The 13909-nt window shown below is 43.5% G+C and overlaps 1 protein-coding gene across 3 annotated transcripts in view; it reads right to left on the bottom strand.

Moving 5' to 3' along the window:
* The window catches only part of SUGCT (succinyl-CoA:glutarate-CoA transferase), a 667680-nt gene that overhangs the window by 488950 nt on the left and 164821 nt on the right, over positions 1-13909 (bottom strand). The gene's annotated exons all lie outside the window — the stretch shown is intronic.

Raw genomic sequence — 13909 nt, 5'->3', positions numbered from 1 at the left:
TCCTTGATCTCTGTAAAGTCAGCTGTGCCAAGGCAGATGTTTAATGAGCTCACAGGGAGGAGAAACATCCTCATTATGAATGGGGTGGGGCTAGGGGTGTCAGCTTTCCCTAGGAAATGGTCAACAATCTCACAATCATTTTGGCAAATCAGTGAAATATAAACTGCAAAGTTCAAATGGGGTGGTGGGGGGAAGGTTCACAATAGTTCGTCTAACAAAGATCAGGAGAGTTTAAGTGGCCCTCAACAGGGATCAACCGTGTGTTATGGCAACCAAGCTACATTCCAAGAGGCACAGAGCACATCCTAGTTTGGTGAGGCCTCTGTCCTGATGGGACTAGAGGTGGACTGGTCTGTTCAGTTCTTCCTAGCAGGTTAGGCCCAGGCAAATTACTGAACCTCTCAGCCCTGGTTTCTTCATTGGAAAAATGGAAAAGGGTGGTAGCAGAGGGACTAGCAGTTTGGTTTCCAAGAAAAGCTTCTTAAATAAAAGCTGAGCCAAGCAGAATGTTGTGTCCCAGGTGTAGATTGGAGGGCTCCTGGTGGGGGGGGGGCAGGGAGGAGGGGAGGTGGGGAGGGGGGGGGGGGGAGGGGGGGAGGGGGGAGGTGGGCCGGGTGGGAAGTGGGAATTAGGCAGTCATTCATAAGGTCTTGGGTGGAACTGTGTGGTCACTGAGGTCCCTTCCAGATCTGAGATTCTGCAATGATTCATTAGTGAAATTCAACTTGTCAAGACCAATAGACTTACTCCATTACTAAGCCCTGTCATTTTGGCCTCCCTGACTCTCACACACTTCCTCTGCACTCACTCACTGCCTGTGTGGCAGCCCTTCTCCTTTGAGGCCTCCTTACCTTTTGCCTAGGCTATAGCCTCCTAACGGTCCCCCTGCTTTCTATTTCCTCCCCTTCCCCAAATGCACCATGCACACAGCTGCCAAAAGAACCATTCCCAGTCACTGATCTTCCCAAGGCCTGTCTTTGCTCAAGAAGCTTCAATGGTTCCTAGTTAACTCAAGGAGAAAATACAAGCTACCCTTTGGGGCATTCAACACCCTCCAAAACAATCTGGCTCCAACCTGCATCTCTCAGTTCATTTCCCATCGCTGCCCCTCACATGCTCATGTCCCAACCATAGATCTTCCCCCAATTCCACCTCTCTGCCTTTGTACACTCAGCCCCCATGCCCAATGCTCTCTCTCCTCACTTCTACTTCGGAAATCACTAGCTTCCTTCAAAGCTCAGCTCCAGTGCTCCCTCCTCCCCAAGGCCTCTCTAGATTTCCCCCAATTGTCAGCTCTCTTCCCCTTGCCCTGTTGCCCATAAAATGACTCTACTGAATTTCTATATTTTTTGTATTAACTTGTGTCCATGTTGCACAGCCCCAGCAGACTGTAAGCTCCTCCAGGGGTAGGACATTTTCATTTTTGTCTTTGCTTGCTCAGAATGCAGCACCTGGCACACAGTAGGTGGGTGCTCAGTGAATACTGGCTGTGTTTGACCTTCAGCTCTTGCTATCACTTCTCAGTGAGTAACACAAATGCAAAAGCTAAAAAAAAACATTGACTTGCTCCCAGATGATGGGAGTTGGTGGAGAAGCAGGGTTCAAGAGAGATCTTATAACAGGTTAAGGAGGACAAATGTTGGGCTTTGTTAAGACGCTCCCTCCTTGGCTTTCATCTCGAGGTCAGCATCAAGGCAGACAGGTAGTCCTTGGAAGCTTTGCCAGCATGGTTCACTGCCAGCAGGGAACCTGTCAGAGCAGTTGTATGTCTTCAACTGACCCTGGCCTGGCATACATTGTGCTTCCCACTTTGCTCCTCCCAAAGCACATCTCCTAGTCTCCCAGATGCTGTGATGGGAAATATGAACAGTATGTGCTTGGTACCTGGGGCTGACTCTAGACTGTCTCCTAGATGTGCCTTCCTACGCACCTGGGGAGTATGCCTTTGCTCAACAGGAGAAATCAGTGATGACTGCTGTCCTGTGACCCTCTCCAGCCAATAAACAGGAGCAGAGGTGCCAAATTCCTGAGACTGATGTTCTCTCAAGAGATCCACTGGGAAACTGATGAGGCTTGCTTCTATGTTTAAATATTTCCTCCTTTCTCTGTTACTCACATATATTTAAAAGAGACACACATACTCATACACATACACCACATACAAACACAGACAGACATACACAGACTCACACACATAGATATTCACTCATAAACAGACATGCACACACACATACACACAAAGGAAGGACAAGGGAAGGCAGAAGGAAGATCCTTCTTCTTAGCAACCTAGAGACTTTCACATCTGCAGCCTGTCCACAAAGTTCCTTCTGTTCAGGGGGCTACTCCCAGGACTGCAACGACCTCTTTAAGACAATTCCATACAGCTTCAGGAAGATTCGGGCGGGGGAGGGGGGGCATGACTAGGTGGCATAATGAATAAAGCACTGGCCCTGGAGTCTGGAGGACCTAAGTTCAATTCCAGCCTCAGACACTTAACACAAATACTAGCCATGTGACCTTGGGCAAGTCACTAAACCCCAATTGCCCTCCAAAAAAGCAACAAAAAAAAATTCTATCTGGTGTCAAGATTTTTTAAAAGATCATTAGGCACTTTCACAACTTGACTCTGTGGTTTGGGAAGCAATATCACTGGAGAGATGAGTGGATTCTGAGTCAGAAAACCAGGGGTCATATCTTGGCTCTGTCACTCCTACCTGTGACCATGGGTAAGTCTCTGGGCCTCAGCTGCTGCTTTTGTAAAATGAGTGGGTTGATGTGCCTTCCAGCAGACAACATGAACTTGACCTTCAGTGATACTGGATTTCTTCTGTGTGAGAGCCATTTCTACCACTTCTGACTTCAACCCTTCATGCCTTACTTAGATAGTTTAATGAGTTGTTGTGGGGGAAAAAGATGACCTAATGTCTAAGCCCTCAGGGACGAGAATGTGTGAGCCTAATGAGGCTGGCTGTCCAGTAAGACACATCATCAGACCATCACCAAATCCTTATTCAAAGCCCTTCCAACGTGGTGGGGCTGCCAAGGCTTCCACTCCACTGTCTGAACATCTGAGAACCAAGTGGCCCTCTCCATGCCATAATACCCCATCAGAACAGGGCCTCACTGGAGGACACTGGATTAAACCTTACTAAAAGAGAAACTCATCAATACAGATTTCAAAGGGAGCATCTTCTGTCATTTATCAGTTTCTTCCTGGATCAAGAAAGCAAAAGTTTGGTGTCTCCAAGAACATTTGGAGAAGAAAGGAATGTTGTGTTATAACAGGTATGTTGTTCAATGTTCCCGAGCAGAAACATCCAGGACAAAAAGGCGGCCAGGCATTTTTTTTTTTTCAAAAACAGAACTCTTTGTTTAGACAACTAAACAAAACACAATCACAGAATGTGGAATGACAAAAGAATATACACTAAGTGCACAATTATTAAGAACGAAACACCAACATACAATTCCCTGATCCTTAACTGCTACAATCAGAGCTGAATCTCCCCAGGTTCGACGTATCCACTCTAAGAAGAACGCTTCTTTGTAGAATTCTGCAGCAGACAGTGTGCAATGGGAAAGCCTGCTGGTGGGGGTCAGCAATCCCAGGTTTTTGTCTTGGTTCAACAGCTGACCAAGCTGACTGGGCTGAGCTGCGAGATGGGGGGCCAGTCACTGAGCTCTGTGAGACTCCATTAAATGGGTGGCTTGCCAAGCTTTATGAATGCACGGCTTGTACCGTCTGCTAGAGTAAATAAAAGGTGTGTTCATATCAGCAAAGTGGTGTCACCGTGGGGTCCCTCCTGTGTCCCACTGTGCAGTACTTAGATGTTGACAAGAGCACCTGCTAAAGCAGAATTCAACCCACCTGACACTTTCTACCCGTGTGACCTTGGCCCAGTCACTTTATCTCCATGGGCCTCAGTTTCCTCATCTGTAAAATGAGGGGGCCAATTCTAGAAAATCCCTAAGGCCTCTTCCAGCTCTAAATCTCCGATCCTGTAATTTACCAACAAATTTGGGAACAACCAACTTTTTTGCAAATATCCCACTGTTAATGCTTTGGGAACATGTCTGTGAGATCAGTGCCATAGAAGGACAGTGGACCAGGATGGCTTAATAGCAACATCGCTCATCTTTTCACTAATTTGCCCACATAAACCAAAAGAACAAACACTCTAAATTTTAGGCAGAAAATTACAGAGCCGGGTTACATTGTAGAATATTTTCCCACAAGTCACCGTGAAAACATTGCTTTCTAGAAAGTCACATAAAGATGTTTCACATCCCCCTTTACTATTGTTGAAAACCCCAGCAGAGACCTAATGAATGAAGTGGCCAGGAATTTGTGGAGTAGCAGAGGAGATGTCACTTGTGTGTGCCCAGAGCCTCTGGAAGGAACAAAAATCAAAAGAAGAAAGCACTTTGTTGATGCATTCTATGGCATTGCACAGGGGACACCAACCCGCCTTCCCAGTCACATCAAAGGCCGCTCTTGGCCACATCTGGTTTCTGCAGTAAGGGAGCAATGTAAGCAAGGAGGAGGCCAGTATTTCTTCATGAAAATCCTAACACTCCAAAATGCCACCATGCTGTTCTTTAGAGAACAATTATTCAAATCAAATTACTGCCCAGGCTTCATGAATTATGACAAGAAGTTTCTCTCAATCTCTACTCTCACCCAGAAATGGCAAGAACCTTGTAACCACCACCAGGCCACCCCCTACAGAGGTTAGCGGCTTTCTGGAATTCAGTCTGATTGTTAATAATTATATTAATTCATTATTAACAAAAGCTCGTTTCTTTATGGTGCTTTGTCGCAGATCAAAGTCCATCATTGAATACAACAGCCCCACAAGGGTAGAGCTGGAAGGGAGTGATGGCCTGGGAGGGGAAGTGGCTTGGCCAGGGTCCACACCTTGCCCTCAAAGGCTCTTCTCTTTCCATGACATCACATTGCTTTCCTGGAATACACAATCCCTGCCCACCAAGACCCTCCAATCCAGTCAAGTCTGTCTCCTCACCGTTCCCCACACTCACCATTCTCTCTTACAGCCTCACCTCTTTGGAGCAGTCATAAGCTTAGAATGAAACCTGTCGTCACCATTCCTGTGCAGAATCCCAAATTTCTCCAACATGAAAACCTTTCAGAACCCCTCCCCCTACCCAGTTATTAGCGCTCTGTCCCTCCCCCAATTCTCTTGTACTCACAATGAACACATGGTATAAGACCAGTAGAATCTAAGATCCTTAGGGCAAGGCTCTTTGATTTTTGTATGTTTCCCCAGTACCTAGCACAACGCCTGATGCATAGTAAGTGTTTGTGGCTATTTGGTGAATTTAAATGAATTTCATAAAATTTTATAGCTGAGAAGTCCAACTTCCTTGTGAATGGGAGAATCTCTGAAAGACCCCGAAGATCCCAGCTTTAGAAGTGGAAAGGACTCAGCGACCTTCTATGTTGGGAAAACTAAGTCCAAAAAAGCAAAACGATTTGCCTGTAGTCATTGTAGTGAGAACCCAGGTCTGGGGTATTTGGACACTTCTGAGGCCAAGTAAGGCCCGATTCACTTCTTTGAGAGGCACCGTCCTCTCACGGTAGGAAATCCTTCCTTAATGCTGGCTTGCAAGCTGTATCCCTCTAAACTTCCCCACTCAGTCCCCACTCTGTCCTACTGAGTAACCAACAGTCCTCTTTATCCCTCTTCTATAGATAACCCTTCAACTTTTTGAAGAAAACTATTATTCCTGCTGCGCTCACCACCATCATCCCACAGAGGCCAAATCTTGGCTTTTCCTGGACAAAAAAACCCACTCTTTTCAATCCTCACCCAATGACACGGCGGCTTCCAGACTTACCCAGATCATGGGGCCAAAGCACTGAAAGATTCCGAGCTGACTTGGACCTCAAGTATTGCTGAGCTCAGCCTGTTCATTTTCCATGGTGCCAGTGCTGGGAAGACAGGCTCCAAATTTCCAGGTTCTGGTGGCAGTTACACAGACTTTTATCACAGAAACTCGCTGTAAAGATTTTCCCACATTTACCTGTTTCCCCCTAATTTTAACTACATTTGGTTTGTATAAATCTTTTCTCTCTATATCTTGTTCAGTCATGAACTCTTCCCCTCTCCTTAGATCTCAAAGGTAACTTCTTCTTTGCCTCTCTAGTTTGTTTATAATGAGACCTCTGACATCTAGTCATATATACATTCAGAGCTTATCCTTGTATATGGTGTGAGGTGTTGATCTAAACTTAATTTCTGCCAAACTGACATCTAGTTTTGCCAGTGGTTTTTCCTTAGTAATTTCATGTGTGTGTATGTCCCTCAGGCTTCTGTCTGTCCTGGCCCCTTCTCTTCTCCCTCTATCCTGCTTCATTTGGTGATCTCATTACTTCCCATAGATTTAACTGCCATCTCTATGCTGAAGATTCTCCTACCTACCTATCTACCCTCAACTCTCAGTGGACCTCCAATCTCACATCTCCAACTGCCTTTCAGACAGCAAAAACTGAATGTCCAGTAGACATCTTAAATTCAACCTGTCCAAAACAGAGCTCATTATTTCGTTCCCCCCTCCTGCTGTCAAAAATAACTATTCTCCCAGTAGCTCAGGCTCCCAATCTAGGAATTATCCTGGACTCCTCACTCTCTCTTACCCCCCTATATCCAATATGGGGCCAAGGCCTGCCAATTTCACCTTTGTAACATCTCCCAAATAGGCCCCCTTATCTCCTCCAACATTGTCCTCACTCAGGCACAGGCCCCTCATTACTTCACACCTGGACTATTGCAACATCCCAATAGTGGTTTGCCTGCCTCCAGGCTGTCCCCCTAAAACATGGCTCAGATCACGTCACCCCTACCCACCCACTAGATGAACCCCAGTGGCTATCTCCTGCCTCCAAAATAAAAAACAAAATGCTCTGTTGGACATTCAAAATTCATCCTAAGCAGCCCCCCCACCAGTCTTCTCACTCCTCACTTCTCACTATTCTCTGGCCCAGTGACACCCACCTCCTGGTTCTTCCACAAACATGGCTCTCCACCTCTCGGCTCTCATGCCCAGAATGTTCTCCCTCCTCGACCCCAGTCACTGACTTCCCTGGCTTCTTTAAGTCTCAACTAAATTCCTGTCTCTGACAGGGCATCCTTCCCAACCTCTTAATTCTAGTAACTCCCCTCTGATAATTATTCCCCATTTGTCCCGGATATAGATTACTCTGTATATGTTTGTTTGTCTGTTGTCTCCCCCATCACATTGTAAACTCCTCGCATGGAAATTTATACCAGTCATCTCCATGACAAGGGGAAAAGTTTATGACCAAACAAGAGATAGAAAAGATCATGGGGAGTATAATGAGTAATTTCAATTACATGAAATTTATAAGGGTTTGTACAAAAAAAAAAACTGCCACCAAAATTAGAAGAAAGCAGGAAACTCGCTTCTCAAATACTTAGGGAACTAAGTCAAATTCATAAAAACAAGTGCCATCCCCCAGCTGATAAGAGGTCAAAGGATATGAATAGGGAGTTTTCATAAGAAATGAAATCTATCTGTAGTCATAAAAATTCTCTAAATCATTAATTGGACAAACACAAATTAAAATAACTCTGAAGTACCATCTCATACCCATCAAATTGACTAACGTGACAGAAAAGAAAAATGGCAAATGCTGGAAGAGATGTGAAAAAATAGACTAATGCACTATTGGCAGAAGTGGGGAGTCCAAACATTCTGGAGAACAACTTGGAATTATGCCCAAAGGGCTATAAAATTGTGTGTGCCCTTTGATGTAGCAATACCAGTAGGCCTGTATCCCAAGAGCTCAATTAAAAAAGAAAAGGGGGTGGCTAGGTGGCACAGTAAATAGAGCACTGGTCCAGAGTCAAGAGGACCTGAGTTCAAATCTAGCCTCTGACACTTAACACTTACTAGCCATGTGACCTTGGGCAAGTCACTTAACCCCAATTGCTCTGCCTTCCCTGCTCCAAAAAGCAAAATATATACATACATACATGGATTACGTTAAAAATTTTTAATAAAAAAAGAAAAAGAAAAGGACTCAAATGTACAAAAATACAAAGGCTCCTTTAGTGATAACAAAAAATTGGAAATTGAAGAGATGCCCATCAGTTGGTGAATGGCTGATCAAGTTGTGGCATATGATTGTGATAGAATACTCTTATTCTGTAATAAATGATGAGCAGGATGGTTCCAGAAAAACCTGGGAAGATATATATGAACTAATGCAAAGTAAAGCGAGCAGAACTGGGAGAACACAATACATAGTAACAGTAATACCGCAAACATAATCAACTGTGAAAGACTTAGCTTCTCTAATCAATATAATGATCCAAGACAATTCCAAAGGGAAAATACTATATGCCTCCAGAGAGAACTAATGAACCCAGTGCAAATCGTAGTATAACTTTTTCACTTTATTTTTCTTGGGTTTATTTTTTTTTTTGCAACATGGTTAGTATACATATATGTTTTGCATGATTTCGTATATATAATTTATATCATATTATTTGCCTTCTTGATGAGTAGGGGAAGGATTAGAGATAGGGAGTGAACTTGGAACTCAGTTTTTTTTAAATAATTTTAAAATAAATAATAAAATTTTATGTTAATAAAATGTTTAAAAGATTGTAAGCTCCATGAAGGCAAGGAATGTCTGTTGCTTCTTCTTGTATTCCCAGCACTTAGCAAAGCCCTAACACATAGTAAGCATTTAACAGAATTGATTGGTTGATTGGTCTAGCTATCATAGAAAGCAATTTAGAACTATGCCCGGAAAGCTTTTAAATCATTCATACTCTTTGATCCGGCAATATCACCACTACGTATATGCCCCAAACAGATAAAAGAAAGAGGATTTGGACCTGTCTGTACAAAATATGAATAGCAGCTCTTTTGTGGTAGCAAAGACCTGAAAACTGAAGTGATGCTTGCCAATTAGGGAATGGCTAAATAAGTTATGGCATATGAATGTGAGAAAATAAGAATACTATTATGTTGTCAGAAGTGATGACGGTTTCAGAGAAATCTTAGAAGACTTATATAAACAGATGCAGAGTAAAGTGAGAAGAACCAGGAGAGCAGTCTATATATTAACAGCAATATGATAAAGACAATCAACTTTGAAAGACTTAGAAACACTGATCTATACGATGACCAATTACAATTCCAGAGAAGTCAAGCTAAAAAAGTCAGTGCGGACAGAGGTGCTGGACTCAGAGTACAGACTGAGGAATATTTTTTGACATGTCCAAATCAGGATTTTGTTTTACTTTGCAATAAATGTCTATAACAGGGTTTTGTTTTTATTGCTTTCTCAATGGGGTGGGGAAAATGTAGATTTTTTTACAATTAATTTAAAATAAAATCATTGAACCACCTGAAATCCCTGATCAATGATGAGTTTAGACATCTCACTTCAAAGAATCTTAAAATTTATGAGATTTCTTAAACCAGAAGGCAAAGTGAAAACAGGAAGAACCTGTCACCTCCTGAAAGAAACCCCTCATGAAAACTCCCAGTAACATAGTCAAAATCCAAAGCTCCTGGATAAATGAAACAAGTGCTGCAAATACCCAGAAAGAAAGAATTTTGGTACCAAGGAACACAATCAGGATCCCATAAGATTTAGCTGCCACCACTACTATAAAGGATTGGAAAAATTAAAATGTTCCTTCCAAAAGGCAAATGATAGAGACTTGCAATCAAGGATAACTTGTTCAGTAAACGTGATCCTAATCTCATTGGGGGTGGGGGGGGGGCACAAATCTTTAATGAAATGAGGATTTCCAAGAGCATTCTGATGAAAAGATCAAGTACAAACTCTGAAATACAAACACAGAAGTCAAGAGGAACGTAAAAAGATAGACATGAGTGAACAGTCAAAGGGTACTAACAAAGGATGGACTGTTTACATTCTACTATGGGGAGATGATGCGTGTCTTCCCTCAGAACCCTAACATCATCGGGGCTCATGGCGGGTTGACTAGTTAGAAAGAGGGCCAGGGAATGGTTTTGTTGTATTTTAATGAACTTTAAAAAAGAAAGGAAAGGGAGGGGAAAAGCAATATGCTGGGGCAGGAGGGGTAGGGAAAAGGGTTTCTACTTGATTTTGCTTGATTTTATATGTTTGTTGCAAGGGTTTGGGGTGTTTTCCTCCCTCTTTTGATGGAGAGAGAGGCTGGGTAGAAGGCATAGAAAATGGGTTTTTGTTCATTGGAAAAAAAATAATAAAATTGAGGATTTTTTAAGCAAAAAAAAAAGTGCTGGTGGTTTTAATGGACCATAAATTTAATCTGAGTCAACGCTCAGACTTAGTGACCAGAACAAGGTAAGTCAGGGGACCATCAATGAGTAAGTTAGAGCAAGCCCCTTTATTTTACAAATGTGAAAAAATAGTTTTAGATTTCTTATTTCATTGATCCTTGAGAGTCCTTCTCTCCAGAACTAAATGGACAAAGTTGATCAATTCCCTGTGGGGAATTTAATGGAATGGACAAAAGTCACACAGGGAGGGGTAAGCATAGATGGGCAGCAATCTGTATCAGTGGAGAGAATGCTGAATTGAGGAGATCACAGATCCCTCTTGGAGAATTAAAGAATTAGGAGATCACAGATCCCTCTCGGAGAATTAAAGAATTAGGAGATCCTTAAGAGGAAACTTTGGACAATAAACAATAATCACCACAGTTGATGATAATTGCTGGCATTCAGAGAGTGCTTTGAGGTTTGCAAAGACCCATTTTCATTTCATCCTCACGACAAGCTCCATTTAACAGATGAAGAACCTGAAGTTTAAACAGGCTACACAACAAGGCAAACTAGAATTCAGCTCCTCTGGACTCCAGGGACAGCCACCCTTCCATTATACCACATTCCTGGGCTCATCAAGGATTTGAACTCCGAACCTCTCGCACCCGAAGCGAGAATCATACCCCAGACCAATGAACCAGCCACCTAGCATGATGTTTTCAGCCATGTTGTCAGACACCTTCAATGAGGATGAGCACAGCATCAAGGTCAGCTACTGCGCTGATGGTAAATTCTCCAACTTGAAAAGGCTACAAGCCAAGACCAAAGTGGAGGGAGAGTTGGTGCGTGACTTTCTGTTCGCAGATGATTATGCAGCCTCAGGAGCTGAGATGCAACAAAGTATGGATCAATTCTCCAAATTAGCTTGTGCTGATTTTGGTCTAACAATGAACACCAAGGAAAGCCAGGTGCTCCATCCATCACCCATCACCCCACCATCCATAAGTGCAACCACTGTTCCTAGCAAATGGAGAAGTTTGGAATTCTGTGGACAAGTACAATTACCTTGGGAGTGTACCTTCCAGGGATGTACACACACACACTCATTGCCAGAGCCAGCTCAGTGTTTGGGAGACTCCAAAGGAAGAGGCATAGACTGACTACCAAAGTGAAGGTGTACAGAGTCATTGTGCTGACCTCATTGCTGAATGCCTATGAAAGCTGGGCAGTCTACCAGCGACATGCCAGAAAGCTGAATCACTTCCATCTGAATTGTCTTAGGAAGATTCTGAAGATCCCCTGGCAGGAGAAGGGACCAGACACTGAGGCTCTTACTTGAACTAAACTCCCAGGCATTCAAACTCTGCTTCAGAGAGTGTAACTCCAATGGGCTAGCCATGCTGTTCAAATGCAAAACGTACCCTTGCCAAAAAGACTGTTTTATGCAGAACTCACACAGGGCAAGCGTTCACATGGTGGTCAGAGGAAGCAATACAAGGACACTCTCAAGGTCTTTCTTAAGAACTTGGAAATTGATTGTGTGACATGAGAGACACTGGCACAGGACCGCTCAGCATGGCATGCCCACATCAGGGAAGGTGCCGCGCTCTATGAGCAAAGCAGAACTGAAACAGCTCAAAGGAAATGCAGGATGCACAAATTTGGAGAATCTACCCCAAATGTTCACATGGACTATTTGTGCCCGACCCGCAGTAGAGCATTTCGAGCTTGTATTGGTCTGATCAGTCACAGTCGGAGACATTAAAACTTGCCTCTAACATAGCGATTGTCATTTTTGTCTTCTTTGAGAACAAAGGCTAGCCAACCACACTGCATTATGCTGTTTGCTGTTGTTTGGTCACTTTTTAGTCATGTCTAAATTCATAATTCCTTTTATGGATCTTCTTGACCAAGATACAAGAATGGTTTGCCATTTCGTCCTCCAGCTCATTTTACAAATGAGGAAACTGAGGTAAACATGACTTACCCAAGGACACACAGCTAGTAAGTATATGAGGCCAGACTTGAACTCAGAATGATTCATCTTCCCAATTCTAAGTCCATTGTTCTAGCCATTGAGCAACTGAGTACACCCAGCTGCTACACTAAGCGGACTAACATGTAAGCTCATTCTGCCGTGTTCCATTTCACTATACTGGGTACCAGTCCATCAGTGAGCACTAGTAACCACTTTGGGAAGCCTCGCTCCTGGATCATTAGGCACCTCTAACATGGAGCACTGGGGATTTCTGGGAAGTGAACAGAGAGGTGGTGAACTAAAGCATCGACAACTTACGTGACACACTGGAGGGGCCAGGGGGGAGCGTGTAACTGGAGAGACACCAGGCTTGACTGTGGTGATTTTGTACCAGAGCAAACTCATTCGAGTAATGATGCTCAATCTGTATGCATTTTTCATCTGCAGAAATTGTAAAACTTTCCCACAGATTTCTGTTCAGCCCATCACTGACTCACATCACTTGAAACTGAGACACCTTGTCAAAACCTCCAAAAATACTTTCCAAATGTGCGCTGGTATCAACGGATCCTGAGTCACGCACAGATCAAACCTCCTATCTCTCTTCCTGTATCTAAGACTGCCTTGGGGCTCTCATAGCTGCCATCAACACCAAGGACATCAATAAATATATCGCTGTGGGCCGAATGCAGCCTCCAAGGAGACAGATGTGCTGCTAATCTCAATGCAATGATTTCATCACATCTGGGCATCAAACTGCATTCTGTCCCTTGGAGAACATATTCTCCCATTGACACCTGCAGCCTGGAAAGATTCAGGGACCCCACTTACAAGATGGCAGCTTTTCTGACAGACCTTCAAATGTGGAAGGGACCTCAAAGGTCTAGCTCAATTCATACCAATAATACTCATATCCACCATTTACTCTTTCAACAAGCACTTCTGACCAAAAAAAAAAAAAAGATACAGTACCTGCCTTCAAAGAGCTTTCAATCTATGGGGGAAGCAAGCAGGATACAGACAATTAAATTCAAAGTAATTTCCAGAGAAAGGGTACTGGGGGAAAGGGTAGGAACGAGGCTAGAAGAAACCCCATCTCCATCATTCTCATGGTCATCTAGGCTCCATCTGGCATTTGGAGAGCTCACTACCCCATCAGGGAATCCATTCCACTTTTAGATCATTTTGGTTGCTAGGATACTCTTCCTGCATAGTCTGGGTGGAAGATGGTCAGAAAGAGAAGAGGCAGACCCCACCACTGACAACATGGACACAGACTGGGGCAATGACTGAAAAATGAAGATGAAGAGAGTCAGGTTTAAAATTAATAAAATCTTCCTTAAAACTAGAGATGTGCTAATATCTATCAAACAAAACCTAACGAATAGTTGGGCAGGGTGTAGAGGGGATTCATATGGGCTGGACAAGGTCCCAAGAAACTCTGAGGTCCAAAGAGTGAGCGATTATTCTGCCCACCCTGCAAAGGACTTTTTCCTAATTACTATGATTAGTACACCCAGCCTCTAGCAGATCTGTCTGTATAAAGACAGATCTGTCCTGAATAAAGTCCACCGATTGGTAAAAGGTCTGGCGTCCACACCCAAGCAGATCAGCTCTAGACTCATAAGATGGGAGGATTTCAAGCTGGCAGAGATT

This window comes from Petaurus breviceps, unplaced genomic scaffold (genome assembly GCF_028583685.1).
Source record: "Petaurus breviceps papuanus isolate PSGF00001 unplaced genomic scaffold, PetGlider_PUasm1.0 174, whole genome shotgun sequence".
In the NCBI taxonomy this organism is placed as follows: domain Eukaryota; kingdom Metazoa; phylum Chordata; class Mammalia; order Diprotodontia; family Petauridae; genus Petaurus; species Petaurus breviceps.
The sequence above is the reverse complement of the archived record's forward strand: the minus strand, read 5'-3'. Positions and strand labels throughout refer to the sequence as shown.